General features: G+C 36.3%; 2 long non-coding RNA genes across 2 annotated transcripts; one reads left to right on the top strand and one right to left on the bottom strand.

Annotated features, from left to right (window-relative positions):
- Window positions 1–11,842: 11,842 nt before the first annotated feature.
- LOC110731032 lies at window positions 11,843–17,102 on the bottom strand. Its single transcript, XR_002513246.1, has 2 exons — window positions 14,695–17,102; window positions 11,843–13,332 (listed from the first exon to the last, which is right to left on the bottom strand). It is a non-coding gene; the product is annotated as an uncharacterized LOC110731032 (long non-coding RNA).
- Window positions 15,520–17,793, top strand: LOC110731033. The gene is made up of 2 exons (XR_002513247.1): window positions 15,520–15,609; window positions 17,525–17,793. It is a non-coding gene; the product is annotated as an uncharacterized LOC110731033 (long non-coding RNA).
- The last annotated feature ends 1,285 nt before the right edge of the window (window positions 17,794–19,078 follow it).

Genomic DNA, 19,078 nt, shown 5'->3' with positions numbered 1-19,078 from the left:
AAAATCCAAGCTTTCCCCTGTTTCTCTTATTTACAATTTCATATAAATAGTCAAATCATCCTAGTCTATAGCAACGTGGAGTAATGCGTATCTCCGGTACTAGCTAGCAGAAGCAACGTCTGCAAATGCAGATAAACACCCTAAAGCCCATAAACAAGCACAACCACCAACAAACAAAATGATAGGAAATTTTGTCAACAACTACATATTAAAGCGCATTTTGAAAACAACTACGTATTAATTTTTTTTTTTTAAAATACCACAAAGTTGTAAAAAGTTTGAGTAGCACTACCAATTTAACAATTTTGAATAGAGGTGATAGTGGTGGGTAGAATGAAGAGGAGGGTAAATTGAGGGGGTAATTTTTTTGATAAAAGAGTAAATTTGTAATTTTAGTTTATTTTGTGGGCGTTAGATATTCGAGGGCGACGTTTAGTAAAAAAAAAATGTTTGGATTAGATAAAAATAATAATGATATATGTAATTTGATTATAATAAAATATATTTCGTTGCAAATCCTCAACTCCTGACTGTTATTTAATCCTCATGTTATAGTTTTTTTTTTTTTTTTACAAAAAAAGTAATTGTTGTTTTTAAATTCTAGGATAGTTATCAAAGGCTACAATAAAAGTCGTAGTCAGTCATTATACTAGATTAAATCTCAACCATTGTTATTGTTTTCATATTGGGATGACTTTGTGTTTTAAAAAAGTATTTTGACAAAAAAAAAAAATTTAAAAAAAAATGTCAAATACACTTTTTTATTTATAGCTTTATCCTTCAATTATATAATCTGTACTTTGTTTTGCTCTGTTCTCCCTGGCAATCCCTCCTCACTCGTAGTACATGGGATGATGGGAGTTGAGTGATTTTTTTTTTAAAGGCATACATGATGATGAATGTTTAATTTGGTTGGGAAAGAATCCAATTTGTTAAATCCTAAGTGTATAATTGTTAGAGATATGAGATATCGGAATATCATTAAGATTACACTTCGTATTATATATAGGTTTACTTATGTTGTATTAGAATAATATATATATAGTTTTATTTATGTTAAGATATTATCTAGTAAATATATCGTTAGGATATATATTTATGGTAGTATATCTTTTAGGAATAGGAAAAATACATTTTAATAATCCAAACTATTAGCGATTTACTTTTAATAATCCAAACTATTAGCGATTTACTTTTAATAATCCTAACTAATGTTTATTATATATTATTTATAATTATGCTACGTGTTTGCCTTCTATAGTCCCAACCAGTCAACACTAAGTCAACTTAATACTTTAAGTTATATTAATCTTATAAAAATTATAAATAGTTGATATCATAAAGATATATTTCGAGACGAATCTAACAAAATTTCACATGACTATATATTTTTTTTTCCTAATGTATGAAACTAAAAAAAAAAAAAAAAAAGTATGATCAAAGGAGTGTATGTATGGTAAAATTACAAATGTTGCAATTAAAACCTACTCCGTAAGAAGTATAAATTAAAATTTAAAAGATAATTTTGAATTCAGGATTACTATGTATGACATACTTCCTCCGTTTCTATTTATTTGACGCGTTTGATTTAGACACATATATTAAGGAGAGGAGAGAGACTGATAGAGAATGAAAAAGCAAGTGGGGTAGCTTGTAAATACAAGGTAAGAAATTTACCCAAAAAAGGAAACGTGTCAACTAAAAAGAAACTTCCTAAAAAGGAATACATGTCAACTAAAAAGAAACGGAGGTAGTATAACTTATTACAATAGAATACAATTAGGAAAAGGAATCTATAAAAGCATTCCATTTTGCATATACTTTGGAGAAGAAAATTAGGGAAAAAATTAGTTAGGGTAAAGGGGTTTGATGTTTTAAGTCTTTGTATGAGTTTTGTGATATTGCTTGGGAGTTCAGAGAAGTAATTAAAGCAAAAGGGAAAAAAAATAAAGCATTCAGCATTTTAGATACTTTGGAGGATGAAGAAAGTTAGAGGGAAAAAAAATAGTTATGGTAAAGGGAAAAAAAATTACTCCATCCGTCCCTTTTGATAGTCCTTTATGGAAATTTTTCACGGGAATTAAAATATAAAAAAGAATAGTTAAAGTTTATTGAAAAAAGAAATTGACATTGGGTATGCAAAAAAGTAGAGAGATAAAGTAATAAAAGTACATGGGAAAACAAAATTTACATAGAAAAGTTAAATTTGCACAAATATTGTTGCAAATTGGAGGGAATCCTAGTAAAGTTAAATATTAATGGTTGTTGGAAAAAGCAAATGGGGTGCATTTTGGGACTAAAATTTGTCCATAAGGGACTATTAAAAGGGGACGGAGAGAGTAAAAGGCTAAAGTAAAAAATTAATGTCACTGAAATCAAACCCACGACCTTGAGGGTCAAGCGCACCAGTATTAACTCCTTCACCATTGGGCTATGGTATTTTCGTAACTCATTTAAGCGGACAAATTGCTTTAATCTTGTTTTTCGATTTTTTCGCTTTTTTCCGTTTTTTTCGAAAAACAGTGGGTTCTATGAATCCATTTAAATCTAACGTGGATTCGTCACTGGCCATGACACGTGTCAACACGTCATTGGTTCAAAACTTAAAAAAAAAATAAAAACATAAAAATTAAAAAAAAAAATCAAAAAAAAAAACAAAAAAACCCAAAATTCAGCCACCTACCCCACCGCCAAACCCTAACCACCCATAAACTAATAAACATGCCGGTAAGCAGCTGACCACCCCCCTTAAACACCGAAATCGGTCAGCCACCCCATCTAACCAATCTTCGACCCCCGGCCACCCAGCCACACCGTACCTGTAAACTGTCACCAAACCTCAACCCTTTAATCCCCTCAACCACCAATTCGAACTTGCTTCACCGCCTACGTTGCTTCTCACCACAATTGCAACGCCAGCCTCAACAATCAACATTCCGCAAGAACAGAGTAAATCGCCAATGATCGAGTCGATTGTTGTTGTTGGGTCATTAGTCGGAATTCCTTGCTGCTGATTGACGCGCGGCTTGAAACCCTTGACTGGGTTCTGGGTTTGACGCGCGACTGGATTTATACACGGGGATTGAGAAGATCAGATGATGATGAGTGTCAGGGGTGGGAAGAGACGCCAGCTCTTTTCGGGGGGTTAGGGGTGGGAGGTGGTCGGCCGGCTGCTTTACAGTGGGCTGGCGTTGGCTTACAATTTCACGGGGAAAGGGACGGGGTGGATGAGACTAGTTTTTTTTTTTCTTTTTTTTTTAAATATCACGGCAATTAGGTTCTGACACGTGGCTTTAAAAAAATATACCCTTTTAACAGGTAACCGGTCAATCAGTCATTGAAACTATTGGAGGCAAACCGACCCATAATTGGGATTATTAAAAGTAAATTGTCAATAATTGAGATTATTAAAGTGTTTTTTTAAAAAAAAAAAAATATTGTTTCCTTCTCATAAGCGTAGGTTTGGTACCTATTGATAAGTAATAATGAAGCAATACAAAACCATTTCATTCTCTCCTTCCCCTAAATTGTCAATAATCATCTCTGTTTACATTATGCCTATTAGCCTATATATTTGATGGAGATGTCCTTTAACTTGGAGGTAGAGAAACCATAAATGGTGACAACCCAATTTTTAAGTATGAAAGACAAACTTTTTTTTTTCCAGTTATGTTTTTATGTCAAAAACAACTACATGGACGGATTAGATTGATCCATTAGATTAAAGGGTCAAGATTGAAAACAGTTACAATGGCTTCATTTTATTGTTATACGTTACTAAAAGTGTTCTTTTAAATTATTTTAACCTCACTATTCGCACATTCCTGAATTCTCTTGCTCTCGTCTTTTGTTGTTCTCTCTTCCCCTTCACTTCCCTTCTCTTTTATGCTCTAAAATCTATAATGGATCTTGTCCAAAACTTGTTCTCAATTCCCTTTTCTCCCCTCTTCTTTCGTACTTGTCGATCTAGGTCACATAGACACTTCATCCAAATGTCGTGTTCGTGTCAGACACCGACACTTGTAGGGCACACGACAATACGTCTCAGACTTCTTACGGGTACTAACACGGATATGAGTATGATACAGATTCGAGAAAATATCTATCTCAATATAAGGGACACATATATGAAATGTTAAAATTCATATCCGTATCATACTCGAATCCGTATCAATACCCATATCCATATGTATTTGCTTATGTATTCGTCTTATAGTCTCACATCCTTTTTCTTCCTCTACCAAGCCTTCCTACCACACTCTCCTTGTCATTTTCTCACATGTGTAATCGTTTTGCAAATTTCATAAATTTGTTTTAATTTCCACTTAACCACGCACTTTCCTTTTGCTCGCTGCCACTCTCACTCCTCTTAAATGATTTTGCGTATATTATAAAACCTTTCTTTAAGTACTACTTCCGTTTCTTATTATGTGCAACAAAGGGGTATTATTTGTAAGACATAAAATATTCATTTGTTGCACATAATAAGAAACGTAGGTAGTATATACATTTCCTTCCAATTCTCCCTTGACTTCTCTCCCCTCTTCTCTTACATACTCATCTTACAACATAAGAAAATCCATTGAACTAAGTTCTCCATATTAGCCAATAAGTATTACATCAGTAGTTCAGTACATCCTAAACAATAATACTTTGCTTCTAGTTGCCATTTTCATTGTACATAGCACGGAAACGCATGCAGAAAGGTAAACTATGTACTGCAAAACTCTTCTTCTCTTCTTTCTCTCTCCTTCTACAAGTGCCAAAGTCAACATCATCGTTTAGACTCGCAATATTTCAAACTGGATATTCAGAATAATTGAAAAGTAATATATGTCAAATCCCAAGTCCAGTTCAACAGCATTAGTCAACGAAAAGTCAGCCCAAAATTATAAATCAGCGCTACGTTAGAGAGTGAATATTTCGTTCAACAGACTTCTTTGGTCTTCGTAGAGGGGCTTCATTCTCTGAGCAGGTTCACCAGAGTCCTTGTGTACAACAGGTTCTCCATGTTCAGTGTTCCTGACACTCAAAAGGATAGTGGTGAATGCTCAACAATCCATGATTTACTGTCATACAGCAATACAAACACAGCTCTTGATAGAGTTTTGGTAAATTCTGGGACCAACCAGATATCTTTCACGAATAATGTGCATGCTATTCGAAACTGATTTAAGGAATCAGCAAAAAACTTTACAAATAAGGCTAACAAGGAATTTGACAAGTTCTCCACGGTTTTTGGTCACCACATGTACAATCCTCATCCTTTGTTCGACATTGCAGACATCTGTATGAGACAATTTCCAAAAACATTCATCATCAGCTCAACAACATGGTTAATAATAAAAACAATTATCTAAGAATTAGAGTAACAGAAAAAGGGAAAAAATGAACCCAAAGTCCAGTACTGCTGACAAAATAGTCTTCAAACAACTCTTCAGAGAATTTAGCCCAAACCAAGAAATTGAGTGTGTCAAAACTTCAATTAAACATTGTAAAATCCAACTTCTTAACAAAACAACCATCTCAACTCTCCATTAATCATCCATGTAGCAGAATCTCCTGACCAAGACCTCTATTCAACCAAATATTCAAGCACAAGAACAAGCAAGTCATTCACGAGAGTGTCCTTAAAACCACCATGTTTTGCTTTACAGTTCGCAGTTTGACACAGTTCAGTGATATCAAATGTAAGTCTTCCTGATAACAGAATAAAGCTCAATGCAATCAATAAGATATAATTTAACATTTGACCTCTAACTATCAGCATTACTGATGAATATGTGGAGGCGTGTAATAGACCACCTAACCAAACCCCCAGTGGTCCGCGCATACGTCTGAAGAAGACAAAACAGACCCTCTAAGAGGTGTGGCACCAACAACAACATAACAGCAACAGCAAATCCTGAGGGCAGTCATCACCCAGGGAATGATGAAAGTGGACAGCTGAAGAATGAGACAAATGAAGTAGCCAATTAGGGTATCCTTGCTTGGGAAGGTTGTATATATAAAAAATAAAAAATAAAAAAAATAAAGGGGGACATAGAGAGAGGCAGGCAATGTTTCAGTAAAAACCTTGGAGAGTTGTAAACTAAACTCAAATCCTTGTAAAAACCTTTTTGCTTATGAATGAAAGTTGCCATCTATTCCTTCTAAAATTCTATTAACTATATATTTGATCTGTGTGTGTGATTGTTGCTGCCTTAATCCATTACAAAGTGGTATCAAAGAAGGTACGGTCATGGTGCCTGCTACGCAACGAGTTGACGGTTTGGAGGAGAGGTTTCGAGGGTTGGAAGACAGATTGGAAGGGTTGGAGAGCAAGAAAGAATCGGTGAGCAGAGTAGTCTCTGAAACAGTAGTGAAGGGGGTTGAAGCTGCTCAAAGAGCCCTCTCTAAACAGTTCTTTGCAGCGTTACAAGGGGAGGCGAGGAAGAACAGTGAGGCCATTGCAGAGGCCACGTATCGCCTGGAAGGTTGCATAGACCGTTTCAGGGAGACGTACCAAATGCAAATGGCTTTAGAGAGGGAAGACCAGGAGACATTTTGAGTAGAGATGCGAGCTTGGCAGAGGAGAAATCTGGGGATAATGAACTGGGAAGAGTGCACAACCGACACCAGCAGGAGGAAGGATGAGGGGTAAACGGTGGTGGTAATGGAAGGGAATGGAAGTTTTGCAACCTGGATATGCCCCTCTTTGACAGCAACAACCTAGATGGGTGGATACTCAAAAGTGAACAATATTTCACTTCATATCATCTTAATGAACCAACAAAGATGCAGGCGGAAGGGAATGGAAGGGAGTGGAAGTTTTGCAACCTGGATATGCCCCTCTTTGACAGCAACAACCTAGATGGGTGGATACTCAAAAGTGAACAATATTTCACTTCATATCATCTTAATGAACCAACAAAGATGCAGGCGGAAGGGAATGGAAGGGAGTGGAAGTTTTGCAACCTGGATATGCCCCTCTTTGACAGCAACAACCTAGATGGGTGGATACTCAAAAGTGAACAATATTTCACTTCATATCATCTTAATGAACCAACAAAGATGCAGGCGGAAGGGAATGGAAGGGAGTGGAAGTTTTGCAACCTGGATATGCCCCTCTTTGACAGCAACAACCTAGATGGGTGGATACTCAAAAGTGAACAATATTTCACTTCATATCATCTTAATGAACCAACAAAGATGCAGGCGGAAGGGAATGGAAGGGAGTGGAAGTTTTGCAACCTGGATATGCCCCTCTTTGACAGCAACAACCTAGATGGGTGGATACTCAAAAGTGAACAATATTTCACTTCATATCATCTTAATGAACCAACAAAGATGCAGGCGGAAGGGAATGGAAGGGAGTGGAAGTTTTGCAACCTGGATATGCCCCTCTTTGACAGCAACAACCTAGATGGGTGGATACTCAAAAGTGAACAATATTTCACTTCATATCATCTTAATGAACCAACAAAGATGCAGGCGGAAGGGAATGGAAGGGAGTGGAAGTTTTGCAACCTGGATATGCCCCTCTTTGACAGCAACAACCTAGATGGGTGGATACTCAAAAGTGAACAATATTTCACTTCATATCATCTTAATGAACCAACAAAGATGCAGGCGGAAGGGAATGGAAGGGAGTGGAAGTTTTGCAACCTGGATATGCCCCTCTTTGACAGCAACAACCTAGATGGGTGGATACTCAAAAGTGAACAATATTTCACTTTATATCATCTTAATGAACCAACAAAGATGCAGGCGGCCGTGGTGGCGTTAAATGGAGATGCCTTGGGTACCAGTGGGAGAAGGCCGATTGGAGGTTGGGCGGAGATGCCTTGAGGTGGTAGAAGAAGGTAATAGGGTGAGTAACTTGAATAAGGGAGGATTTGGGCTCAATAGAGTTGGGCCAACCCAAACTGGTTGGAAGAGTGGAATTACGGGTCTAATTACCACTTATCAACCTTCCAGCAATTCCTACCATTCCACGTTAGAATCTGGTCACAACTTAGTCAATCAAAAAAGACCTAATTCTAGGAGGAAGTAGTAATGGAGGAATGTTATGTATTTGTAAATACATAACAATGATTAAAATATTCTAAAAACACATGGTAGAGAGAGAAAAGAAGAGAGAGATAGGAAGAGAAAGGTCGGTAGGTGGACCCTACCTATATTTTAATTAGATTGTCTCACGTGATGGGGGACCACGTGCTGATTGTTCCACTGAAAACTTATATGGTACCATTGAATCTTCGGTGGTATTATTTTCGATATATTTCGTACAATTAAATGCATATATAATATCACTATATGCAGACATTGTATCATCGCATGTTCAGTGGTATTTATTGATCATCCAATGATACCAGAATATGTATTCAATTGTACATGTAATTACAAAATTGCCCCTTATTATACATTTTAACATGCATAATATTCCTCCCTTTAAAATCCCTCTAATTCTAGCGTGATCCAAGGATGAAAAGACTCACCAAAAAAGAGCTCCAACACAAAAGGGCCAAGGGATTATGTTTTAGGTGTGACGAGAGATGGGGGCTTGGCCACATATGCAAAATAAGCAGTTGAGCGTGTTGTTGGTAGACGAGGAGGACAAAAGGGAGGATAAGAGGGAGAACCTTTATGGTGGATTTGGTAGTGCATACCTGGCGGATGTCACTCTGCGCTTAATAGTAGGAATTTCCAACCCAAAGACCATGAGGAAGAGGGAAACAATACATAAACCGGCGGTGATTATGATGATTGACCAAGGGGCCACACATAACTTCGTTTTGGCACAAGAATTGGGGCTACTGGTGGGGGAATGTCGTTGGGAGATGGAGAAGCAATTAGAGGGAGTGGGTGTTCACGTGTTGTAAGAATGTACGAGTACAACTAGAAGGGGGTGTAGAAGTGATGGAGGAGATTTTGCCATTTTTGGGGTCCAATGGTTAGAGAAAATAGGGGCCATTACCATTGAATGGAAGATGCAAGTGATGAGTTTCACAGTAGCCGGTATTCCCATCACCTTATACGGGGATCCTTCCCTTGATAAAACGCAAAAGGAGGAGTTCTAGTGAAACTAAATGCAATTAAGGAGGCACAAGAAGGGCGGAAGGAAACAGGGGTGAATGGCCGGATTTTTCGAAGTAGGTAGAAGAGAAATATGCTGGGTTGTTCATTGCTATCGGGGTTGCCGCCGGAAAGGGGGCATGAGCATGCCATTGTCCTCAAGGAGGGCTGATACCCCAATTCCAGAAGGACGAAATTGAGAAATTAATTAGGGAAATGCTCGAAGTCGACCTACTGGTCAAAGCAAAAGAAAGGACGGCTCATGGAGGTTCTGTGCCGATTACCGAGCCCTCAACAAAGAGACGGTATCGGATAAATACCTAATACCCGTTTCGACAAACTGCTTGACTTGAAAGCAGGATACCAGCTAGGGTACAAGCTAAGGATACCCACAAAATTGCTTTCCGAACCCATGAGGACCATTATGAGTTCCGTGCGATGCCCTTCGGGCTATCCAACGCCTGCCACATTCCGGTCATTTATGAACGAAGTGCTCGTTATTTTTTTTTTTCTACTTAAGGAAGTTCATAAGGAACAAATGGAGATAGTAGCTACAACCTACGAGCTTGAAGGATCTCGGGGGGTTCTTGGGGCTTACAAAATATTATCGGAATTTCATTGCAAGATATGCAATCATAGCCAAACCCTTGAGATAGTAGATACAATAGTTTTGATTAGACCGAAGAAGCTACCAAGGCCTTTAAGTTGCTAAAGGAGGCTATGACTATAACCCTTGTCCTTGTAATGCCGAATATTGGAAAGTTGTTTGTGGTAGAAATAGACGCGTTTAGGTTTGAACTCGAGGCTATTTTGATGCAAGAGAATCATCCCATTGCTTTTTTTAGCAATAATTTGGGTGTTCAAGTGAGAAAAATCAATTTACGAAAACGAATTGATGGCAATATGTTTAACACAAATTCGGTTCACTCATCGGAAGACACTTCATAGTCCATGTTATGTAAAACAACACAGAGAGATTAAGAACACTATCTGGGGTAAGAAAGTTGATCGGGTTTGATTTCAAAATTCAATATGAACCCGGAATTTCTAATCGGGGAGTTGATGCTCTTTCAAGGAAGATGGAGGATGAATTGGATTCGGGGGCAATGGTTACAAAATAGGGGATACACTGGGAAGGGGTGCCGATGAGTGGTTGGGCAAAATAGTGTAAGGGTTGGTTGGGGTTTTTGCTTTTTGCTAAGAGAAGGATGCTTATACTATAAAGGCATGGTGGTTTTGTTAAGAAAGTCTAAATACAAGGCTGACGGTCATTCCAAGAAAATTAAGACTTATTTGAGACTAGCAGTAGAGTGGTTTTGGTAGGGTATGCTAAGGGATGTGGGAAAGCATGTGAGGCAATGTGAGATATGTGAGGTATGTCTAAAGAACAAGCGTTCTCAAATGCAATCGGTAGGACTTCTTCAACCACTATCCATCCCATCAATTGTGTGGGAGGACATATCAATGGATTTCATCAAAGGACAGCCGATACTATAGTTGTAGTTGTTTATAGGCTATGCAGTTATGCTCACTTCATTGATTTGAAGCAGTGTTTGACAGAGAACGGTATTGTGTTAAAGGATGATGATTAATATATGATTAAATTACTTGCTCATGCTCTGCTTCAAAAGAAAATATTTCCTACTGTCATGTTTCTGTCCTTTTCTACTTTCTTTGCTTTCATATTGTAGCCGTTATTTGGAAAGTATCCTAGGAAGTTTCCTTGGAATGAGGTGTCTCTTTGAAAGTGGTCTGAACCACCTATTTATGTAAAGTTTTGATGTTGTATTAAGGCAGAATGAGCAACCCTAAAATTACTGTTTCATTGATATTTCTTCTTTCAGTATTATTTTTGTCTTCATGGTATCACAGCCACAAGCTCCAAAACAGATCATTTTCAAACTTAAAATCATAAATATTCTATCTTTTCTCTATTTTCTCACATAAAGTTGAAATCTTTTTCTTTTCTTTCTCGTTAAAGTCATCTGCTCATTATCCGCATTTGTTGGGATTGAAAAACTCCAGGGATCTTCCAACTTCAGGTCATGGAAGAGATCCATGGAGATTGCTCTTTCCGAGAAAAGGACACTTGGATTTGTGACAGGAACACTAAAGAAAGACTTGGATGATGAGGTTAAATCTGAAGCATGGGAAACATGAAACAACATGATTATCTCATGGATACTTAGTGCAGACTCATATTCAATTAAACAGTTTATTATGTTTGTTAATAACACATGTCAGACCAAGACTGACCTAGAAAGGAGGTTCTCACTCACGAATAGGTCTAGGAAATACAAACTTAATAAAGATTTGTATGAGAACAAGCAGCAAGGGAAGAAGATTAGTGAATATTATACAAAAATAAAGGCAATATGGGAAGAGCTGCAATCTTTTCATGCTCTTCCTGTAATCACTAATATTACACGACGCGACCCGGGTGCGGAGATCCTTGGGTGGAAAAGTGGACTTGTTAATCATGAACCCTTGATCTAAAATAGAAAGGCAGCTTCACTAAACCAAGAGCCTAAAACCTTAGGGTTTTTGATCGAAACTGAAAAACGAGCACTCCGACACCAAGAAGTTACCGGATTTCTTTGCCGGCGACAGGAAATTGGTTCTTTGAGTCTTCGACTATTTAAATGCCATTTTTTATTTATTTTCTTCATTTTTTTAATGGGGGTGGTGGGGTAGGTAGTCTTGAAAATTGAAATAGTAAGTTAGTGTGGGGGTGGGTGGGAGACTCACGTGATTTATATACTGTATTTCTTTTGTTTTTTTTTACTGTTTTTCTATTTTTAAAGCTGAATAATAAATAATGTACTATGTACAACTCTACTTCTACTTTGACCGTTTTATTTTTATTTTTTTGTGTAAACAGTCTACTTTGACCTATTTTTACTTAACTAACTCTATTTTTTTAATTGCCGTGTCCCCGACTCCCGAGTCCAAATTCAACATTTGGACTCTTTTAAAACGTGTCCGCGGATCCTTAATTTTATAATATTCCGAGCCTGGCACTTGGACCCATACCCGAGTCCGACACCTACACCCGAGTCCGAGCTTCGTAGGTTAGTAACATTAGAGTGAGTATGGTGGGTCTAGCACAAGCACATCTAGCCCGTTAATGTAGATAAAAGCACTGTTGATGCTTCCAAGACAATCTCTTGGTGAGCAGAAAGATGAAAATGAGCATAACTATTGCTGAATGAGTAGAAAATGAGTGGATTATTGATTCCGGTGCCTCTGATCATATGACTCGATACTTAACACTATGCATGATGTTGTAAAAGTGAAAATAATCCACAAATCAACCTGCCTAGTCAAACTACCAATATCTCTCATTTTAGAAGAGTGAATCTTGAAAACAAACTATAATTGAAAAATGTGTTGTAACAGCACCGCATTATACAGCATTATACAGGACTTAGATCTAAGTATTGTGAAAGGAATAGGAAGAATGAGGAGTGGTATGTATAATCTTCAGAAAAAGCCACTTGAAGTTGTTATAAAGCCTCAGATTACTCGGAAAGTGTTGGAAGGACTAAAGAAAGCAATGAATGTGAGTGCATATAGGAATGTACCAACAGGTTGGGACATGCTCCAATGAAGAGAATTGAGAAGATTCATGGATTAAAGGGAGTGTTATTTTTTAGTGTTACACTTTACTTTAATCCCTATTCATGTAATGATTTTGCCTCATCTATTTAACTAATACTTCCTCCATTTTTTAATGCTTGCAAATTGCAACAACTCCCTAAAATGAAAATGTAACAATACTTACAAAGAAATTTTTTTGTTGAAATTTGTAATATGAAACTTTTTTGAATCTCACAGTCCACTAAATTATACACCTAACATACCCATTTTAAGTGTATTAAATCATGTGAGGCCTGCTTTTTACCCATCTATCCATGTTAGGTGTATAATTTATTAAACCATTATAAAACGAAGAAAAAAACGGAGAGAAAACGCTGAAAAACAAAAGAGAAAATGAATATATAGTAATGTGTATCTTACAACGTGGTACTAGCAGTCACGTAGGCACGGGCAGGAAGAGACACGGGGAGGAACGTGCGCAGAGGCACGGTCGGGAACGTCCGCAGAGGCACGGTCGGGAACGTCCGCAGAGGCACGGGCAGGAACGTCTGCAGAGGCACGGGCAGGAACGTCCGCAAAAAGACCCTCTCGAGCTAAACAAACACAACCCAAAACAAGCAACACGACAGAAGTAGCAGCAATGACGATGATACCCCAATAAATCTTGATTTTATCCTGCATTTAGTGATTTAACATTTTAGCTATTATAATGTGATACTTTGTATATAAATAATAATTTAATAAGTAATAAACAAAATTTAACCTTAAAGACTCGTGGCAAATTCCCAATGGTAACCCCTACATGGACTCAGCAAATTCCCCCTTCATACGTGTATCGACACGACCCCGACATGTGAGACCCGCTTGTTTACCCTTGGACACGCCATTGAAGAAAAAAGAGAAAAATAAAAAATAAAAATAAAAATAAAAAAATCGCAGAGTGAGTCCTACCCATTAATTCATCTATCTTCTAACTTTGGTTGACCGATCAATTACAAGCGAAGTTATACCCAATAACGAATTTTTAGTTATTTAGGGTTCATTAATAAACCCTAAATCTGCAAAATTGAAGGTATCGAGGGGTAATCATGATTTGAGTTGTTAGGGCTGTTATCAGGTTTAAGCAAAGCATTTGATGTATGTGAATTTGCATTTATCTTTTTTTTTTCAAGACAAGAAGTTCTTTTTTTTTTAACGAGCGGAGAAGACGAAGTTATATGAATAGTGAAGAATTGATTTTTTTGTTCTGTTTTTTTCCCTTTTTTGACATTGGGGGTAGTACTTAGCCTCTGCCCACATGGGTTGCAAAGTTAACCTCCAATGTAGTACTCCATTTTATTTTTCTTTTATATATATTTGTGAAACTTTATAAAATGATACGAATAACTGTTATAATATTAGGAGGATAGAGGAATAGTACCTATATTATAGCTTATTAGCCTTAAATAACCTATCTCAACGTATTAGTCCTTATAATTACAAAATTATAAGCCCTTGCTTACCTTCATTGACATTATTTCTCACTTATTATTACCTATGTTAACTAAAATTCTAAACCGTCAACTTATCTAATATGAACTTATTAGTCATGACCATATCTATCTCATTTTAACTTATTAGACTATAATTCATCCAGACTTAGCGATCCTTATCTTATCTACACTGCAGTCCATATCTTATGTGACTTACTAGCGTTTAAGTTATCTAACTTGAACTCATTAGTCATCATCTTATCATATTTGAACTTACTAGCCCTAAACTTATCCTATATAACTCATTTTAGACTTAATAATCCTTAGCTAATCTACACTTATTAGCCTTAAGTTTATCTGATTTGAACTCACTCATTACCCATTGTCTAAAGTTAACTATTTTTTTGAGTTTTATAGAACCTATGATTAAATTTCTAAGGGATAAAGTCAATTAAGATTATTTTTGTAGATAAAACAATACATCAAGTCATCTAAATTGAGAACAATGAACACAATTAAAACCAAAACAAGATAAGCATGAAAGTGATCAAGGGTAATTTCAAACCTCATCGGTGTACGAAGAGGTGAAAGTGGTGATATATATCGCGAACATTGCACACACGAGACTAGCTAAGGCCAGAAGAGCTCCAGCCCACTGGAGAAGAAGGCCGTACGTCTCCCGTCGCCTCTCAGACTGAGACTGTGGCCGTGGCTGTAGAAACGGAACCAACTCTGGCGGCTGCGCAGCAGCCTGAACGTGCAGTGTGATGGGGATGACTACCGACATCCTACATTAATTAAACATACTTTTCTTACTAAATGAAAACTCTAACTCCAAGAATCAATATTATACAAAACAAAAATCTCAATATACACCAGAAATAAATTTATAACTACATAATTCCATTTACAACGCCTAGAGAAGGTTTAATCAAAAAAGAAAAAAAGGGAAAGAATATTAAGGCTAACAAAACAAAGGTGGCAAGAAAACCTTTAATGAGAAAAAAATTAGACCAAAAAAAAAAAAAAAAAAAAAAAAAAAAAAAAAAAAAAAAAAGGAGATTTCGTGAATAACTACCAAAAACTTTCCTACTTCAATAAAAAGCTACCCAAAAAGTTTTAAAACTTTCTAAAAACTCTTACTAGCACTACCAATTCACGATTTCTGTTAACCTATCCATCTAAGGGACCCCCCTCTTTTATTTCCCTCCTAAAAAAAGACCCTAGTTGACCTAGATGTGTAAATGCCACTTAGTTCATCTCTTTCCCCTGTTCATTCAATACAAGAATTGACCGACCACAGCACGTATCCGCAAGATCGATTTTGTGTCTTCAATTTGTTAGTGACGCATACAAGAGGAAAAGGTATTGTTGGGCATCAACTTTAATCTCTCCTAGGACCATTTTATGCGTGAAGTGTAATGGATGACAAAGGCAAGTTGATTTTTGCAATTAAACAAGAAAAGGGAGGTGATGAAAGGTAAAGTGTTGTATTTTAGTTTTAAAATTCTTTGAAATATGTGTGCTTCATATTTTATTAACAATGAATTAGATAATAAGATAGCCCCTAATTTTTTAATTAATAAACCTTAATATTATAATATGCCTTTGATTATTGTGATTGATTGTTTAATGGTGTAATTATTGAATCAAAGTGTTGAAGTTGCTCATTTAAAATAATTAAAGAATAAAAAATAAAATAAAAAATAACACTTATTTTTGTGTAATTGATTGGAAATTGAAATATATAACACAAAAAAAAAAAAAAAAAAAAAAAAAAAAAGCTCCTTTATGAACTTGAATCAATACTGATTGTAATTTGTTTTCTATAATTTAGGATACCATCCAAATAAATAAACATGCACATATGGGTTGGTGGAAAGTTTATTTTTGATAAAGGAAGAACTGATTATGTTGAGGCGAAAATGAACATGAAAAGATGTGTGTGTTGACTGAATTGAATGTTGAAAGTGTGAGGACTTATGTGGCTACTGCAATGAAGGTGTTGTTTGGTAAAATTGCTCCAAAGTTAATTGTTTGGTATAAGAGGCTCGGATTGAATTTATCATGTAGGAGGGCAGTAATTGAGTGTCCAACAGATATAGAAGGGCTACTTAATAGTAAATACATGAATGATGGGGTGAATATGTGCTAATGAAAAGTGTAGTAGACCATCTGTTGGGCCATATGTACTCTCAAGAGTAGCACAACCCAACCCAATTACTTACCAAACTCATCCTTTACTTCACAGCTCATTCTTATCATAATATTGTATCAAGGCCTGAAATTAACACTTCTTCCCCAACAAATCCTAGTCCTACAATCAAATCTGCAACTATTGGCAGAAAAGTTGTGACACAAGAGAAAGAACAAGTAGTGTTAAGGAAAAAAGGGAAGGGTATAGTTAGTGCACAGCAAGGTTAAAGCTCACAAGGGTAAAGGGCACATTAGTGGAAAAAGTAGTAAAATAGATAATATTGAAAACTGGATTGATGCAGGGGAGTGGTCATCAGATTCTGAATACAGTGATGTGAATCAAGAAATATGGAAAGGTAATAAAGTGTGTATGTCAATGAAGATCCAAACAAGTATAAATTCAAAATTTGTGCTTCAGAGGTCAGCATGGAGGAGACCTTTCAGATTAAGTCACTACAATCAAAGCACACTTGCGGTTTTTATCACTCAAGTGGTAAGGTTACTTCTTGAGAGGTTAGCAGAGAAATTTTTAGATGCTTGAAAGATAGATCCTGATTGGAAGTAGTTCAAGTTTAGGGATAGGGTATTATAAGGCATGGTTTGCCACAGCAAGAGTAAAATTGATATTGTACGGTGATGTGTTATGGACTGGGTCAACGGGGTCAACACCGCAAGTCAGCCACCTATTTTGGTGTATACGAGGCGCGCTAAGAAGGGGCAGCAAGGAGCAACAGAACCAAGCAACAAGGAGCATCAGGACAAAGATAATTAAAGGGGAAAATGGGAAAGAAAGCAGCCTCCTTTAATCATGTTCTTTGTGGGTTTCCATTTTGGTTAATTAAAATGTCACATGTATTAGTTAAGCTTTGAGTATAAGTAGTGTAATCCAATGTTAGGGAAATCATCCAGAAATTAGAGTGAAGTTCTTTGTGAGAGTTGTGGCCTCAAGTCACAGTGAGACTCATAGCCTAAAGTTATGCTTATCCCTTTGTAATCTGTAATTCGATCCTTAGTCAATCAAATACTCAAGCTTATTCCCGTTAATTGCGATTAATTAATACTAATTGTGTGTGAGAAATCTGGTACATAACATGATGCGGCTGAGAAATATGCAAGAGTGTATGATTACGGGTTCGCAATCCTTAAGTACAATCCAGGATCATCTGCACTAATTGTTGTTATTGTTTTTTCTTGAACAGATGACATACGAAATAGGTGCTGACGTTGGTAGGCAACCATCTACAAGCAAAAATCCACCTACCACTAACAACCCAAGACCCAAGTTGCAGACTACCTCAAAAAAGATGTAGATTTTTATAATCGTTTTCAGTTGATATGGAATACTTAATAAACTGTGTAATTTAATCGACATGATTATCAAGTGGCAATGAAGTATTATGTCGTGTAGTATTGAACAAGTTGAGTTTTATCTTTCTGTAATGGATCATGTGCTCTTTTGTGGGTAGCTTAAAGTGTTTGAATTTTGGTTATTTTTGTGCTAATTTTGTTAACATAATATGTACAGCAATCGATAACTTTCCCATCATAATAACAATTACATAGCTCACAAAAAAAAAATGTATAAAATTTTCATAGAAATCATAAACTGAAACTGGGAATGCTACCAAATGTTATTAGAAAACTTTGTGTAGTTTTTCTTATAGAAAAAACTTTTTGGGTAGTTTTTCACAAAAATGTAAAAGTTTTTGGTAGTTTTTCACAAATTTCCCAAGTAAAAAGAGGAAAGCTAGTTAATATAGAGATATAGGTGGGGCCCTTAGATGGCAAGCTTGACGTATACTGGTAGTGCTATTAGAAGTTTTTACAAAGTTTAGGTAGTTTTTTCAAAATTATAACTTTTTGGGTAGTTTTTCAAAGAAGCATGAAAGTTATCGGTAGTTTTTCACAAAATTTCCAAAAAAAACACACACTACAAATGTTACAGAAGCAACGAATGTTGTCATCCACGCTATCAATATGTTATTGACACAAAGAACCAGGATGATTCTATTGCCTACGAGACAGAGCAGCCCTTGAAAGCTAGCTGATGCTATCTTTGGGGTGAAACTAGCAATTAAGGATGCAATGACTGCTCTCAAAAAGCAATTAAGGTTTTGGCAGACACGAAGAATCAAATTCTAGAAGAACTTCTATGATAACACAGATACTAACACATTCAAAAGTTACACTACTTTTCATATGAATGAAAATTTGCGTAACTTTCCGTAAAAATTGCAGGAATCAAATGTAAATGTCATGTCTGCTTGCTTAACTAAAACATTCTATCAATTTCAAACTAATCAATTCCAAAACAAAAATCAGAAACCCTAAGTTCTTAAATCTAAACACCCCTAATTTCATAGGTTAAATATGAAATCATCAATTTTACTAGCCTATTGTCAATTCATAATATCAATTTCAAAGAAAAAAAAAATCAGCAATTCAATATTATCAATTCCTAAACAAATCAGAAACCCTAACTCCCTAATTTGATAAATTCAATAACAAATCAACAATGTCAAAGAACATACACACTAATTGACTAGATTAAATAACATAAACAACTAAATTAAGCACAAAATCAACCAAACAAGTCAACAATCAGTGTATATACGAAATTTGAAACTTAAAAATCAATTAAGGTAAATGGGTCGAGTTTGAGTCGGGTTAGTGTGGGTCGGGTCGTCTCTAGGTCGGTTCATGTTCGGGTTCGGGTCTCAAATACTCGGGTCAACTCGGGTCTAGGGTTGGTT

This window comes from Chenopodium quinoa, unplaced genomic scaffold, assembly GCF_001683475.1.
Source record: "Chenopodium quinoa cultivar QQ74 unplaced genomic scaffold, ASM168347v1, whole genome shotgun sequence".
Lineage (NCBI taxonomy): Eukaryota > Viridiplantae > Streptophyta > Magnoliopsida > Caryophyllales > Amaranthaceae > Chenopodium > Chenopodium quinoa.
This window is presented reverse-complemented; position numbering and strand designations above follow the sequence as displayed.